Raw genomic sequence first — 18,439 nt, 5'->3', positions numbered from 1 at the left:
TGGGTGTTTCATTATAGCAACAAAACATGGATTACTATAGTTGGTTTTTCTAAGGAAATGACTATAAAATCTGAATATTGTATCTTCCTTTCCAATGTCCATACCTCACTTCTTTTAATGAATGTAAAGTGTCTCCATCAATTTTAATATTTAGGAAAAACATTTTTGATACTGAATCTTTTAATAAATAAGTAAGTTTCTTTATAGATCTCATTTGCTAAAAGTTTTTAATAATAATTAGGTATTGAATCTTATCTAAAGATTTTTTTGTGAAGCAACTAAAATAAACCTATAATTTTCTTCTTTAGATCAATAATTATAAGTTATAATGATAGATTTCTTGTATGGAACATCTTTTCCTTTGTAGGATAACCAACACTCAATATTTATACATAATTAAATTTGTACACTACTAAATTTGCTTAGCTAATACTAAATTTAAGCTTTTTGCAACTGCCTTTATAAAAGTTAATTTTCTGTTCTTGTGTTGCCTGTATCTGGTTTTACCATCAAGATTATACTAGCTCCATATAATAAGAGGGCAACTTTTGTTCTTTTTCATTTTCTGGAAGAATTTATAAAATTAAGAGAAATCATTGGATTGGGGTTGTGGCTCAGCAATAGAGCGCTCACCTAGCACGTGCAAGGCCCTGGGTTCAATCTTCAGCACCACATGAAAATAAAGAAATAAAATAAAGATATATATATATATATATATATATATATATATATACACACACACATGAGAGAGAGAAATCAGTTGAGCCATGAAAATTTGGTAGGAACTCCCTTAAAAAGACATCCAGACTATGGGCTGGGGATGTGGCTCAAGCGGTACTGCGCTCTCCTGGCATGCAGAGGTCACTGGGTTCGATCCTCAGAACCACATAAAAATAAAAAAAATAAATAAAGATGTTGTGTCCACCGAAAACTAAAAAATAAATATTAAAAAAATTTTTTTCTCTCTCTCTCTCAAAAAAAAAAAAAAAGACATCCAGACTAATATTGGGGAGTAAGGAACATTTGTACTGGAATTAGTATCTAATTAACTAAATGGTGGAATAGATTTTTCATTATTGGAATAAAATTTTTTTTATAAAAAAGAGGAAGGGAGAATGCTAGAATGATCCATGTGGCAGTAAGTTCGAATTGAGGACATCAATACGAACTCATGTTTAATTTGATACAGATATAAATGAAAAGTATACATGACTATTCACAGTTGTGCATGCACGCACACACACACACACACACACGCACACACACACTGTCAGCTAAGATGACCTAGAAACAATGATAACTCAGTAGCAAAGAACGCAGTACCCAGGTCATTCTTATCAATATCATCATCCTCCAGTAGAAGGAATCGGGGCTCCTTTGAGAAATAGCTGACCCTCAAAGGAGGAAATAACATATATAAAAATGAGTTTGAAACACCTTGAAGTGCCAAAAAATAAGAAAGTGCTAAAAAAATGAATTTCTAAAGACATGTACTTATACAGTGACAGCTGTATATCAAAGAGGCCAAATGAGGAGCTCCCAGTGGTCAAAGCTAGCACAATTTAAACAACAAAATTAAGTGGCATTAAATTACAATAAATCTCCATGAATTCATACTGTGTCACTAAATTATTGGAAAAGTAAGTAAATAAATAAATGAGAGCAAAGAGTCAAATATCCCATGCAGAAATCGAAATCATTTATGAAGATACTCCTTCAAGAAGATAAAGCATAACTCCCCACTCCATAGGTGGGGGTCTCTGCATTGTGACTTCCTTCCAAAGAGTAATGAATGAAAAGAAGAGGAAAAAAATAAATATTTAGAAAAAAAACTGAAAAATACTTCCTCAGTCAGTTGTTCAGTATTAACATCACCAATGATAGATCATGTTGGGTATGCACTTTTAATACAAAATCTCATGACAATGGTACTTTAAGATCTGTGCTCTTCCTCCAAAATTCATATGTACCATCTAATCATGTGAAAAACATCAGGCAAAAATTAGCAAATACAATAAAGGGATAGGAAGAAATATTTGAGGGTGATAGATATATTTATGGTATTGATTGTGGTGATATTTCCTGGGTATACACTTACCTGCAAACTTACTAAGTTGTGTATATATATATTTTGTGTGCCAATTATACTTCAACAGAGGAGTGTTTAAAAAATTAAACAGAATTCCATTGAGGGGTCAAATGACTTCAAGTATCTATTCTTTTTCCTTTTCCCTCATGGGTAAAATTTTAGGTCATTAATCATCTCTACAAAATACTTGACCACTACTTCTCAAAATTCTTAAGGTCATCAAAAAGGCAAAGTATGAGAAACTGTCGAAAGAGGCATCACAGAATATATTATATCTAAATATGATATGGTACAGTGAATCCTGAAATAGAAAAAGGCCATTAGGTAAGAACTAAGAAAATGTGTATAAAATGTGGACTTTAGTCAATAACAGTACGTCAACATTGGTTCATTAGTTGAGAAAATGTACTATACTAACATAACATGCATACTAACCTAAGTTTCCCAGTAGGGGACACTAAATGTGGAATACATAAGCACTCTCTATACTCTTAAGTTTTCTATAAATCTAAAATAATCCTTAAAAAATGAAAACAAAGGCTCCTTAGAATACATAGGGAAATGTACCCTGTAACATACAATACACATTCTGAAATTATTATCCAGATTGAAAATATCCAGGTAGATTTTTAAAGTCAAAAATATGGGTAGAATCATTAAGAAGTAATTCCTTCATTCTTCTTTCCAAAGATAGTATTAAGAAGATTAACATTAAACAGGGATGATAGCCGGGAGGGAAAGGGAGAGTTAAGGGAAATTGCATGGAATTGGAAGGTGAGCCTCAGGGTTATACACAATTACATATAAGAGGAAAGGAGGAGTAGGATAAAAATTATATAAGTGGAAGAAACGATTTATAGTAGAGGGGGTGGAGAGAGAGAAGGGGAGGGGAGGGGAGGGGAGGGGACGGGAGGGGAGGGGGGATAGTGGAGAATGGGATGGACAGCAGAATACATCAGTCACTAGAAAGGCAATTTATAAATCAATGGAAATGTAACTGATGTGACACAGCAATCTGTATACGGGGTAAAAATGGGAGTTCATAACCCACTTGAATCAATCTGTGAAATATGGTATATTAAGAACTATGTAATGTTTTGAACAACCAACAATAAAATAATATAAAAAAAAAACAAAGATAGTACTAAAAGTAATACTATTTTAATTTCCTCAAAAGAAGACACAAATTGTCTCTGTTCCTTATTATAACTTTCAATTCCTTACTATCCCTCCCAAAATTCTTCCTTACAATCTACTGAATGAAATTCATTGGACTATAATTTAGGCTCCTTATCCCTTTGGTTTTGAGTACATGTTATGCAAATTTTGAGTACATGTTATGCAAACACTTGAAAACAATTATGAAAATGAACTTCAGTATTGAGGTCAACTAATGTCTGTTCTTTTACCTTTTCTCTGAAGGGTCATATTTTCTAACTCTTTAATTATATTTATGATTTCCTTAGAAGTTTTTTTTAGTGGAAGACTCCACAGTACAAAGGAACAAACTATTTAGCAGACTTGCAGCATCTTAATGACACTGCTAAACTTCATCATGCAGATTTGACCTTTTCTTAAGCCATACTCAGACTTTAAGAGTTTAAAAGAAAATGCAAATACTTTGCTCTAAGTATCAAAAATTGTATTCTGTCATTAAAATGGTATCTCTCTCAAAAAATACCACTGTTCGGACATCATTACAACTTTTCCAAAATTAAGAAGTAATGTATATGTGACCTATGCGCACATGGTCAATAATTAGATTGTCAGACAAACCATACTTTGATAAGTAAAACAGAAATTCAACTTACAAAAATTCTGGTTTGTTTCTTTCTACACATAGACTAACCTCTCTTTTTATGATTATGTTGAAAACTAAACATGTCTGACAGTAGATTACAAAATCTTAAGACTCTGACCAAGTAAATTATTCTGAAAAAATTATTTTGACTTTCTAAATCACTTATTGTTGGTTTCTTTGTTCCTTATAAAGTTAACTTGACTTATTTATGTGTTAAACAACCAAAACTCTACAAATGTTCAGGAATAAAGTGCTAATATGCTATCTTTGTGACATCATCTATTCCAATTTCTACACATCTTTCACATTTAAATTTTCATAACTCATTTGAAACTAATATGCTCCTCAAATCAAACTCATTATACTATTAAGAACTAACAATATAATGAAATTCACAAAAACTTGATTTTTAAATCAATTCATTATATTTTATTGTTCAGGGATTAGTCCTAACATGAAAACACCAAATCCATGATTTCAAATAGTCATTTTTTCCCTCATTAATTCTTTACTACCTGAAATGTCAACATTTTGACCCCTCATTTATGTGGGACTAAGATATCCTTTGGCCAAATATGAAGAAAATCCCCCGTTTATTTTCTTTCTTATTTTCTGTTTCAGATTCTCCTCTCCCAGAAGGTTCCCTCTGTACCAGACATACTTTGCCCCAACTACATTCCTTAGCTTTTGCAACCCTCACACAGGCCAAGAGCTTCTTACTGCAAGCACCTGTAACTCTCCTGAGCAATATCTTGAACTGAAGAAGCATGTTTCATTGGACAGACTAACAGTCCCGGGAAGTTAATGCATTCAGAAGCAGCTCCTTATTGATAGTTAGAAAGAAATTAGTGAGTATATAACCCAGGCTTGCTTGTCCCTTGGTGGGACAACTCAGGTATGTTTACATAGCACTTAAGAAATCCCCATTGTCACTGGGCTTTATTTGCCCACAATGGCAATCTGCTCTTTAATGCACTTATTGGCTTCCTTTCCTTCTGTATTAGTCAGGACTCCCCAGACAAACATAACACTAGGAGAGAGGGAGAAAGACAGGGGCAGGGGGAGTGATCTTTTTTTTTTTTTCTTTTTTTTTTTTGTGAGGAATACTGGAGCTTGAAAACAGGCTGCAGGTCTCATTCACATAAATCAAATAGCCTGGCCTCTGCTCAACATATACAAGGCACCTGAAGCCCAAATCTAGTTTGTACTTTGACCCAATGTGCTCAGCTTCTGTGGTGCGTAGGGCAGAGACTGGTGGGAGAAGAAATGAAATAGCATGGCCTATCTCTGTCACTAGAAGAGAAAAATCAAGTGAGTTTAACTAAAATCAAATAGACAAAAGCAATCATCAAATTCATTTGGAAAAATAAGAGATCCAGAATAGACAAAGCAATCCTTAGCAAGAAGAGTGAAGCAGGAGGCATCACAATACCAGAAGCCAAACTATATTACAGAGCAATAGTAACAAAATTGGCATTGTTTTGGCACCAAAATAGACAGGTAGACCAATGGGACAAAATAGAAGACACAGAGACAAACACATATAAATACTAGACAAAGGCGCCAAAAACCTACATTGGAGAAAAGGTAGCTTCTTCAACAAATGGTGCTGGGAAAACTGGAAATCCATATGTAGCAAAATGAAATTAAACCTCTCTCTTACCCTGCACAAAAATCAACTCAAAGTGGATCAAAGACATAGGCCCTAGAACAGACACCTTATGCCTAATAGAAGAAAATATAAGTCCAAATCTTCATCATGTTGGATTAGGACCCGATTCTTTAACAAGATTCCTAAAGTGTAAGAAGTAAAATTAAGAACCAATAAACGCAATGGATTCAAACTAAAAAGCTTCTTCTCAGCACAGGAAACAATCAGTAACACAAAGAGAGAGTCTTAGAATGGGGAAAAAAAAAAAAACTTTACCACATGCACCTCAGATAGAGCACTCATCTCTAGGATATATAAAGAACTCAAAAAACTTAACACCAAAAACCCCCAAATAACGCATTCAATAAATGGGCTAAGGAACTGCACAGATACTTCACAGAAGAAGAAATACAACTGATAAACAAACATATGGAAAAATGTTAATTATTTCTAGCAATTAGAGAAATGCAAATCAAAACTACTTAAAGATTTCATCTTACTCTAGTCAGAATGGCAAGTGCTGGTGAGGATGTGGGGGGAAAAAGGTACACTCATACATTGCTGGTGGGACTGCAAATTGGTACAACCACTCTGGAAAGCAGTATGGAGATTCCTCAGAAAACTTAGAATTGACCCAGCTATCCTACGTGAAACAGCCACATCAATGTTTAGAGCAGCTCAATTCACAATAGCTAAATTAGGAACCAACCCAGATGCCCTTCAACAGATGAATGGATAAAGAAAATGTGGTATATATACACAATGAAATATTACTCAGTCTTAAAGAAGAATGAAATTATAGCATTTATAGGTAAATGCATGGAACCAGAGAACATCATGCTAAGTAAAATAAGCTGATCCCAAAAAACCAAAGGCCAAATATTTTCTCTGATAAGTGGATGCTGATTCACAGTGGGGGGAGAGATAGAGAAGAATGAAGGAACTTTGGATTGTGCAGAGGGGAGTGAGGGCACCGGGTGGGACTGTGGGGCTGTGAAGGACAGTAGAATTAGACAGACACTATTACCTATATGGTTACACTACTGGAGTGACTCTGCACCATCTGCCAGAGGAATGAAAAGCTGCGTTCAATTTGTATACAATGTGTCAAAATGTATTCTACTGTTATGTATAACTAATTAGAACAAATTAAAAAAAATAGAAGGAGGCCAGTAGAATAGAAGAAGGGGATGGGGGAGGGAGGGGAGGTACTGGGGAATGAAACTGATCTAATTACACTGTTGTATTATGTGCATGCATGAACATATTATAACAAATCCCACTGTTATGTATAATTATAATGTGCCAATAAAAAGGGGATGGGGGAACCCAAATGGACAGAGTGTTGCTCAAACCCCGAAACCGAGAATTTTTAAGAGCCTAATATACAGGCTTTAAAAAAACAAGTTTGGCAAATGTTTCATTTTATCCAAATAGGTAAATCCCATGCCCTGGGCTAGGTTTGAGCTCAGGGCAATCAACAAAGCAGTTACAGCCTCTTGGCATGCTCACAAGCTAGGGAGAAAGCTAGATGCCAATCACTGTCTTTCACAAGGGATGAGGAACCTATAAGTTTCTGAAACAAAGGCAAACCAGCACAGGCTGCTGAATTCTCCCCAACTCTATCTCAGAGATGACAAGAGTGAGTCAAGTGGAGAAATTAAAAAGAAAACAAAAGACAATGTAATGAAACAAGAGTGATAAAACGAAAGAAATTAATGAAAAAAAAATAACTACAATAAAAATATAGAGAGCCCCAAAATAACTTGCTATAGGGAAGACTGTGGAAAGATCATTCTGAAAATGGACAAGAGGGAAACACAAAATAAAAAGGGGAAATAACAGAGACACAGGAGAGATAATCACAGACTATCCCAAACAAAAAGAGGTCCCAGGCCTAGATATCCTTTAAGGATGGGGGCTACCCGACTCTAAAGAAACAAACCGCGGAGCCTTTTCTTCTCTGTGGCTCCATGAAGCTCTTGTTGAGCAAGAGTGACAAAGCTTCTACACAGGGAATAAGAGGAGGATGCCTGCTCTTTCTGCACAGACCAGACCAATCCAATAAAAGAAGATGTATAAGAATTGGGAAAGACAGAAAACCATTATTGCAGATAACGGGACTTCTGTGTACATCATTACAACACAATGAAACAAACTACAGGACACAATATCAATTTTAAAAATCATATTCTTACATATCAGCAATAGCCAAGTAGCAAATATAAAGCACAACATCATTCACAATAGCAACAAAATCTACAGATAGTCTAGACATTTTCTTTCTTTTTTTAATACTTTTTTTTAGTTATAGTTGGACACAGTACCTTTATTTTATTTACTTATTTTTATGTGGTGCTGAGGATCAAACCCAGGGCCTCACACATGCTATTTGAGTGCTCCACCACTGAGCAACAACCCCAGCCCCCTAGATATTTTCTTTAAAGGTCTCATAAAGATACAAGGGCCTTTCTGGAGGAAAATATTTAAATTCCATTAAAGAACACAAAGGAAGAGTTAAATGAATAGATGATGTTCATGGGTGACAATTCCCTCCATAGTACTGAAAAAAATTAATACAATTCCAATCAAAATGCTAGTAATAATTTTGGAGAAAACTGTATTCCAAAACTAAGACAGTAATAAAAGCAAATATAGTAACAAAAACAGAATTGAGCAAATAAACCAATAAATGGAAGAGACGGATCAAAAGCAGACCTATGTACAAATGGGAAATGTCTATGATGGTGGCTGCCCTATAAATCACTAGAAAAAAGGATGTGTCATCTGGATGTTTCTGAAGCTGTCCTTACTCATCTTCTCTTGACTCCAGTTTCTTCCTGTGGCCACTGTCCAGTTTCTGTTGCTTTTTATAGAAAACTGATAAAAATTGTCATCTACTTTGTGTTCAATCCCATTCTTCCCAGTTTCTGAGGAGCCTCCTGCTACCAGGCATCCCACCCCTCCTGAAGTGCTCACTGTCACAGTAAACTCCATATTATGAAATCAAAGACTCATCAACGTTTGGGGACCTGCCAGGACTGTCAGAAGCAGCACGCTGCATGGTGACCTACAAACCACCTTCTTCAGTTGGCCTCTTCTGCTCTGCCTTTTCCTGACTCGATCTCCTTGGCTGTTTTTTTGACTTCTTCACACTGAAATGTCTTGAACAGTATCTCTATGCTAATGGCTTGAAGCTCAGGACTCATTCTCAAACTTGTGTATCCAAATGCCATTCTCTACTGGAAGTCTGATGAGCATGCTAAGCTTAATAATACATTCAACACTGAATTTCCCCACCAAATATTTCTTCCAGTTCTATGCATTCACTTATCAGCTACTCCATTTTATTGCTCAGTCCAAAAACCTTAAGATCAACCTCGAATCTTCTTTCTCACTCACCCTGCATTTGAACTTCTGGCAGACAGAGTGGATTCCTCTTCAAATATATCCAGAACTCAAACACTTTTAACTGCTACTATGGAGGTGAAACTCAACACCACCTTCTGCCTGCATCAATCTCTTAACTAGTCTCCTTGCTTCTGTTCTTATTACAGTACAATATATTATTTCACACTACACAAGAGTAATTATGTCATGACTTAAATCTAGTTGTGCCGTACCACTCTTTCATGCATTGCTGTCGTGCCTGAGCCATGGCCAACAAGGTCATCACCTGGCCCTCACCTTCCATGGCTTTCCCTACTTCTCCCCTCTTGTCACACTGGCCTCAGACTTCTGTTTCATCTGTTGTCCCTTCTATCTCTCTTTCAGCATGTGTTTAGTATGAGGTACTTGGGAGAGTCTCCAAGTGTTGCTACTGAGTAGGTGAGTAGATGTAAGACCTGGAGTCCCGAAGTGTGGCAGAGAGAAACAAAATTTTGATTTGTCCACAGACGGGGGTCATGAAACAATTTAAAACTTCAGGTAAGGAAGAAGGCAAAAACCCTAAGACGAAAAAAAAAAAAAACCCCTAAGACGGTAATGAAAGAAAAGAGGGCCAGCAACGAAGTCCTAAAGAGCAGGGTTTTGAAGAAAGCCTTTAAAGGAGACAAAGATAATACAATTCAAAGCTGTAGAAGGAAACCCACAAATGTGGTGTGGCAGAATCTCAAGAAGGAAAGAGTGGTCACCTGTGTGAAAACCATGGCAACATAAGACAAGCCTGGTGGGTGTTGTATCACAGTAACGGCCAGTGGGGACCGGACCTCCACAGGACTGGTTAAGAGTAAAAGCCAGGTCTCAGCAGTAGGTTTCTAGTAGAAGTGAGAAATGAGAATGTAGAGAAAGCACACACAAATCTTGAGAAGATTAGCTACAAAGAGAAACCAAGAAATGGGGTAGATATGCTAGAGGGAAATGTGGAGCCATGAGTACAGGGAGTTTAAGGATAAGAGGGTCGAGAGGACTTGAATGTTACTGAAATAACTCAGCAGAGGGGAGGGACTGATGATAAGGCAGAGTGGACAACCAGTGGTGCTCAGTCCTTAAGAAAGATAAAGGGCCTGCAATGACTTGTATATAGTAGAGCAGGGGCTGGAAAATGGGGAAGACTAAGTCACAGCAATGTGGTTAGGTTGCCCACAAAAAGGAATTTCAGAGAGAATAAAAGGCAGGACAGAGCTGGGGGAGATGGAGGCCTGGACTCTGGAAAGGAACACAGTGAAGGACATCTGAGGTGTGCATGATGAATGTGCAGGTCTCCCAGCATCCTGCAGTGTGCTGGCATATTAATATTTCAGGAACCAATGTAACTGGAATCAACAAGTAATATCCCTCCAGCATGAATCATGCAAGACTAACTTCTGCTACTATCACAGACACACCTAGAATTCTAATTGTCTCTGCCCTACTTTATCTGGAACAGCTGCAATCTACTCCTTTACCTACTCCCCTTTTCTTTCAGCAGTCCCTGGTTTCCATATGGTGCAACAGAGAAAGATTTCCACAACTGAAGAGGCACTATGCCATAGGAGGCAACAAGGAAACCCTCAGGCAGTGTGAGATCATTTCCTATGAGACCAGAAATCAGCGTGAAGATGTCACCAACCTTAATTTTTTTCTCAAGAGGAATCTTAAAGAACTGTTCCTCTGCAATTTTTACTTTTTATAAAAAGAAAACAAACACATGTAACACTCACTGCAATTTCATTTCTTTTTCATGTCTTAATTTAAAATAAAACTTAGTTTATTAAAAAGTAACATGGGCAGGAGGAACTAGGTGCCATTCAGTGACATAACACTTCACACTCTTTATCTGTGCAGATTAAGAGCAATATGGGCTGGGGATGTGGCTCCAGCGGTAGCGCACTCGCCTGGCATGCGTGCAGCCCGGGTTCGATCCTCAGCACCACATACCAACAAAGATATTGTGTCCGCCGAGAACTAAAAAATAAATATTAAAAATTCTCTCTCTCTCTCACTCTCTCTCCTCTCTTACTCTCTTAAAAAAAAAAAAGATTAAGAGCAATATTACAGTGTTTACCTTGGTGATTTCTTGTGGGAAGATGCTGGACTGTTATTTTTATCTTCTGTGTTGCTATAATATGTTGTTTATAAAAACAAAGGCATGATTCTTTAAAACAATGACAGAAAAGTTGCCCCAGTTTTATACCTATAATAAACAGTTGAGTGAGCTGTTTTTGGTTTCTCGGCTGCAATGTGGTCAAATTTTAAACTTTTCATTTGTTGTTTAAGTATGGTACAGATAATTATGTTGGTTGAAAATTATATCACTTACCCTTGTAAAGCTTTATGAATTTGCTGGCACTTTTTCTTCAACACTGCAAAAATACCTAAATGAAAAAAAAAAAAAAACATTTGGTAGTATAACCTAAAAAAAATATATATATGTTTTTTTAAAGAGAGAGGTGAGAGACAGAGAGAGAACGAGAGAGAGAGAGAGAGAGAGAGAGAGAGAGAGAGAGAGAGAGCATTTTTTTAATATTTATTTTTAGTTTTTTTGGCGGACACATCATCTTTGTATGTGGTGCTGAGGATCGAACCCTGGCCACACACATGCCAGGCCAGCGCGCTACCGCTTGAGCCACATCCCCAGCCCAACCTTAAAATATTTTTAAAGGCCCAGTTCAAGTGCATCAATTTAAAATGCTGCAGGTATTTTTAATTAGTATCACTGAGCCAGTATTAGCACTCCTCTGAGAGCTTGAACTTTGTCTTTGGCACCTATTACCTGGCCTCTTCTCACTCGGACACTCCACTTTCAGCAAAATCTGGAATGACGATTTCTGAGTAAAACAACTACTCTTGTTATTCCAAGATTCTACAGATAACACGGCAAAAAATAAAAGTGTACAAATCTACTACTTATTTCTTTATTCTAAATTAATTTGGTTAAAAAAAAGTCAACTATAACATTTAAAAAAAAATTTTTTTTAATTCAAGGAAAATTCAAAAACAAAAGTATCTGACCAGGAAGCAGAGGAGTCAGGCCACCTCATAAGTAAGCTTCTGAATGTATGCACAAATTTGACTCATATCTTCTCATTCTCTGAATTAATGTCAACACTGAAGATTCAGGCATGCCAGGTATCAGGCATGCTTCTCCTTTTGTTTTAGTTTTGGTAAGGTGGTACTACTACAGCCAAAGACCACATTTTAAATTCTCTGTTGACTTTTATTCTGCTAAGTAAGCTATTGGTAAACCAGGCTTGGCCTCAGTACTAGCTGATGATTCAAAGGCTGAAAGAAAAAACTAAAATAGTTATAAATTCAGAAATACCAAAGAGCAGCACATTCTGGTTAATTTCTTAAAAAACTATAAACCAAACAGTGACTGGAAAATTTACATGAATGACAACGTCTAGGCCAGCACTAATGTAACCCCCCTCCTCTGGGCATCTTCTCTAGCTACAGCAGCCAGCCATGCTTTGGCTCCATCTCCAAGCCTAGGACAGAAGCTCTGATCCATGCCTTTGAGGCAGGGACAACTTCTTCACTGTCATTCTTCCTATAATTGCCAGATACAGAATGAGAACCCCTCATTCAAAATGCTTGGAACATTTCAGATTTCAAGAGTTTTTTGAATTTTGTAATATTTACATAAAACTTACTGATTGAGATTCCCTAATTTGAAAACCTGAAATGTGCATGTCTATCCTCAAAAAATACTGAATTCTGGATTTCAGATTTTCAGACTAGCGATGTTCAACCTGAAATGTAATTCGGAGCCTAAATTTTATTTTGGTAAATAATTTCCTTTAGCTAATTCCTCCAAAAACCAAGCCAGTAACATAGTTAAAATAACCTGAGTTTAAAAGATTGTACCTGGATTCTCTTCCATGATGTTGAGGGCTTCAATGGCAGCAGCAGCCAACAAAGGAGGTAATGAAGCCGAAAAGCAGTATCCCTGACCGGAGAGTCGCTAAGAAGAAATAAGTCAGAAGTATCACACATACTTCTTTGGGTAAATATTTGGATCATGACACTATCTACTGAACAGTGTCTCCACATGTGGTGAAGGGGTAAGATTCAGCCACGAGTAATCCATACAAAGACTTGTTAAAAGGGAGATAATTCCTAAAGGTATTGAGAGTCTCTTAAAAAATTGGCTTTTAAATAAAAACTGGTAAATTGAGAGTAAAATTCTGTATTATTCTGAGGTGACAATGAAGCAACCAGTGTCAGATTTTGCTTGTTTTTAAGAAAGGCTTACCTGATGGTCAATCACAAACGACCTGCCACAGCAGAAACCTCCAATGGAAGCAAGTGAATTCTCCATGTTGGCACTGATAAGATCAATATCATCAATCTGAGAAAATCAGGAGAAAGTGATAGTTATTCCTCCATGGAGATAAAACTTCAGTGTTAATTATGTCTGTAAATATATGAACTCAAACAAGCTACCTACATGAAAATAAAAGAGTAAAAAAAGATACAAAAAAATTTATTAAATCTATTGCTATAAGAATCACAGTTTTATGGTCTTCTCTGAAGTGTCTCATTTTACACTTTTCTGCTATTTCATCATGCATTCACACTTAGCTCAAAGCGGAAAAGTAAATTAAAAGATGAAATCTGAAGCTGTTTAATGTTAAAAATATAGTTTACAAAATAAGCTTTTTCCACTGCTAAAACAGTGGGCTAACTGGCTTTTACCCCAGAAAAAACTAAATCTACCTTTTTTTTTTTTTTTTTTGAGAAATTACTCCAAAACTCCAAATATCATGGCAATAGAATTTCTGACCAAAGCAGACCAACTGGGCAGTGATAAACCTAACTAGCTACCCTGTGGGCCTCTAAGTTCCTACATCTTCTGATCTTGTACTTTTGCTCTCTCTTCTTTTGCTCCATCCCCTAGCATCAAGTTCCATTTTGGGTATATAGCAGGAGTTCAATTAAGTTCTTCCTTTTTTAAAAATTTATTTTATGTGGTACTTGGAATTGAACCCAGGGGCACTCTACTGCTGAGTTGCATTCCTGGTCCTTGAGTTAAGGTCTTTTGTTAGGTTGTTGAAGGTGGTCTTGAACTGGAGACTCTTGCCTCAGTCCCCTGAGCAGCTGGAATTATAGGTATGTACATGGCATCTTCAGTAATTACATCTTGAGGACTCTGATAATGAATTTGATAGTTAGTTCACATCTGGTGTGTTTTTAAGTGATTCACAGATGCAACAAAGATCTACATTCCTGCTAAACTTCTGTAATCTTGCTCTTAATAAAAAAAGATTGTTAACCTTTTATTATGAAAAGTTTCAAGCATATACAAAAATAGAATAGAATGAAGAATGCCCATCACCCAGATATAATCATTACCCACTCAAGAACACGGTTTTGTCTATGGCCCCATATTACCTGCCCTCCTCACTTCTTTGCAACAAATCCAGACAAATCCTTTTACTACTATCATAAACTTTTAAAAGGACTTCTAAGGCAATTTTTAATGATTTTAGTAAATGCATTGCAAGCTTTAACTGATTCTAGAAAGAGACATGAAAAGTCAAGATCACACACTCCCACTTCCAGAAGGAAGCTGGGGTCCCCTGGCCAGAATGACCAAACCCACTGTGGGCTCAGTGAGAAGACAGAGACCATAGTTTCATCCCTCTACAGGGATGAGAAGCACTGTCTTATATCTATGAAAACCCAGCACAATAGAGCCATATGTTTCCTATAGGAGGGGAATTTCCCCCAAATGGAGAACTTACACTGATTCCATAGTGCTCAGTGACTCCTCGGCCATGCTCCCCAAGGACTCCAAATGAAAGACTTTCTTCCAAAAAGATTCTTGCTTTGTATTTATATTTTAATTTAACCTAGGTGTTAAATAAAATCCAACTTTAAAATACTAATGATTAGCAGCAAATAGAGTATATTTCAATGAAAAAAAATTAAACCTGAAAATGTAAGCACAGTTGACTCAATATTTGTGAATCCTATATTTGCAAATTCACCTGTTAAAATTTACTTGGAATCTTCAAACCAACAACTCTCTTTACATATACAGTGTCAGAAGACAGGCATGTGTAGTGTTGTGGTGAAGAATTCAAGTTATTTGACACTTGTGTTCTTAGCTAAAGTTGAATAAGTCATTGTTTCAGCTCAGATACTTTTAACAAGTACCCTTTTCATGGACATTACTTATTGCCACACTTTTCTTGTTTTGGTGATTCTCTTGGTGATTCTGATATTTAAAATGGCTCCCAGTTGTAGGGTTGAAGTGCAAGAAGACTATGAAGTACCCTGAGAAAACCTGTGTCAGAGAAGCTTCTTTCAGGCATGAATTTTAGGGGCTGTTGGCTATAGGTTCAGGAAGAATGAGTAAACAATATGTATTATGTATTAAACATGGTGGCTTTACACAGAAACGCACTTAAAACAAGGTGTTTTAAGTGTGACAAAAATGTTGTGACTAGAGGCTCACAGAAACCTAATCTTAACCCTTATTTGCCTCAGTAGCATAGCTCAGCATTCCCATGTCAGCGTTTGTAGCAATACTTGGTAGAACATAACTATGGTGAATGAGAATTGAGTGTACTTTAGACCTCTAAAATGATCCAATTTAACTCAATAAAAAAGACAGCACAATACGAAATTTTTAAAAAGTAAATGTTAAAATAGTTATATGTACAGGCATGTAATCTATCAAAATTTTTAAAAAGTAAATGTTAAAATATTTATATGTACAGGCATGTAATCCATCTGTTATACACTGGTCTGACTGTACATACAAACTCCTGGGGATATGTAGATATTCCTCCATGGGTGGCTTTAATTTGGAATCTTGTTTTCATTAATATGGTTCATTAGTCAAAATGTTTTTCTCTTTATTTTCAGGCTTAGGTGGGTATTAATCTGTACCTTTTCTAATTATTTCACTGGTTTAAAAGAACACAATCTAATAATCCATTAGAAGCTGATATATGCATGTTTGTCTACAGATATTTTTTCTCTAATGTATAATTAATTTACCCATAAAATTTGAATATAATCAGTTTCATGACTGGATTAAATATAGCAATCAGCTACTACATTTTTATGTACATAACGTGAACAGTAGTTCTAAAGTCTTCCTCTGACTTATGTATCTGTTCTTGGGTCAGAATCACACTTCTAATTTTAAGTTTAATTAGATTAAATTAATTTTTCTGCTGAAGCTACAGAAATAATACATAAAATATATAAGCTGTTTTGGTGCCCCATATGACAAGTTTTTGATGATTTGTTTTTCATTGTTGAAATTTTACTGGCTATTCTTGCTAACCAATGTTAAACACGGAGGGGGAGTTGAAGGGGCTGGATGTCCATCAACAATGAATAAACTAATTTGGGGAGAATTACATCTTCTCAACACTGCTCTTTCCCATTCTTTAATATGAGATATTTTATAGTTTCTAAAAATCATATTTTAGAAAACATTTAATAATATCACAGTGCTAGCACAGAAAAAGAGCAATCAGCTAAACTTACTAACAGGAAACTCAGGATCAAACATTAGTTGCATCATGTAATCTTTACATGATCAATACTTACACATACTTGGTCTGTTCTCATATTTTTGTTTCACTGTATATTTCTTCATCAGCAATACCTTATGATCATACCCATGTAACATACAGTTTTAGAACCTTTTGGCCCATCACCTCCCCCACATCATCCTATCAGTCTTTGATACTCTCAAGAAATAGGGAGAAGAAAAATACATTTCTTGTGCTCTACAACACAGAAGTGAGCACCACATACAAAACAAAAAGATGTTGTGTCCGCCGAGAACTAAAAAATAAATATTAAAAATAAAATTCATTCTCTCTCTCTCTCTCTCCCTCTCTCTCCCTCTCTCCCTCTCTCCTCTCTCCTCTCTCCCTCTCTCCTCTCTCCTCTCTCCTCTCTCTTTAAAAAAAAAAACACAACTTATTTTAAAGCTACAAAAGTTGAGACAGTGTGGTACTGGTATAAGAATCGACATATAGATGAATGTAATAAAATTCAGAGTCTAGAAATAAACTTATGAATCTTTGATCAATTGATTTTTCACAATAATGCCAAAACCATTTCATGGGAAACAACTAGTCTTCAACGAACAATGCAAATAACTAGATAACCATATACAAACAAAGGAATAAAGTTGGATCACTACAGCATAGTATATAAAAAATTAACTCAAAATAAACCAAGGCCTAAAACTATGAGTGAAAACTATAAATTCTTCAAAGGAAAAAAGGAGTACACCTTCATGGCTTTTGATTAGACAAAAGATTTTTAGATATGACACGAAACAGCTAACTTGTACCACATCAAAATTAAAAATTTTGTGCATCAAAAGACAATATCAAAAAGTAAAGCAAAACTTCATATAATGGGAGAAGATATTTGTAAATAATATATATGATAAGGGCTAGTACCCAGAACATAAAAAAGAGCTCTTATAATTTAATAACAAAAAGACAACCCAAACAAAAAATGGGCAAAGCATTTGAACAGATATTTCTCCAAAGAAGATAAACAAAAATGGCCCATAAGTACCTGACAACAGGCTCAACACATTAGTCTTTTGGAAAATGCAAATCAAAACCACATGAGGTACTATTTCATACTACGATGGCTAAGAAAAGAAACAAATCAACCTAGAAAATAAGTGGTGGTAAGAATGTGGAGAATCAGAACACTGCTGATGGGAATGTAAAATGGTGCAGTCACTGTGGAGAACAGTGTGACAGTTCCTCAGGAAATCAAACAGTTTATCCTAAGATCCTGCTGATGGCAGCCCTACTCATAATAGACAAAAGATAGGAAAAAACCCACGGTCATTAAAAGATGAACAGATACAATGTGGTATATATTCACACAATGAAAGATTAGCATTAAAAAGGAATCAAGTATATGACACATAGCAGTAAAATGTATGTGAACTTTGAAAACATAGTAGTGAATGAAGTCAGCCATATTTAAAAGGTCTCATGTTGTATAATGCCATTTATAGAAAGAATTCTGACTAGGTAAATCCATAGAGACAGAAAGCAGATTGGTGGTTGCTAGGAGTTAGGGAGAGAAGAATATAGACTGCTTAATAGGTATGGATTGTTTTGAAACTTGATGGAGTTGATGGTTGTACAACATGGTGAGTATACTAAATGCCATTAACCTGCAGACTTAATTTTTTTTTTGGTGGTGTTGGGGGAGGGGTCAAACCCAGGGCCTAATGCATGTCGGGCAAGAAATCTATCACTGAGCCGCATTCCTAGCCTGACCTGTATACTTTAAAATGCCAGTTTTATGTTATGTGAATTTTACTTTGATATGGAAAATCTCAATGATCATGGTTTCTAAAAACAGTACACTGCTTTCAAGGTTATAAAGTTGAATTTTATAACATACATATTATTTAATTTGCATGAAATTCAATAAAGATCAAACTAATTTAAAGAAATGAAAAGCATAC

General features: G+C 35.9%; 1 pseudogene across 1 annotated transcript in view; it reads right to left on the bottom strand.

The window, feature by feature from the left end:
• Positions 1-11,217: 11,217 nt before the first annotated feature.
• The window catches only part of LOC308649351 (serine palmitoyltransferase 1-like), a 42,784-nt pseudogene continuing 35,562 nt past the window's right edge, over positions 11,218-18,439 (bottom strand). The window contains exons 9-12 of the transcript in view: positions 14,709-14,816; positions 13,217-13,312; positions 12,829-12,925; positions 11,218-11,336 (exon numbers count right to left, since the gene is read on the bottom strand). The product of the transcript in view is annotated as a serine palmitoyltransferase 1-like (transcript). The remainder of the gene's footprint in view (positions 11,337-12,828; positions 12,926-13,216; positions 13,313-14,708; positions 14,817-18,439) is intronic.

Source organism: Spermophilus citellus (genome assembly GCF_964194105.1).
Source record: "Spermophilus citellus genome assembly, chromosome: 5".
Lineage (NCBI taxonomy): Eukaryota > Metazoa > Chordata > Mammalia > Rodentia > Sciuridae > Spermophilus > Spermophilus citellus.
The sequence above is the reverse complement of the archived record's forward strand: the minus strand, read 5'-3'. Positions and strand labels throughout refer to the sequence as shown.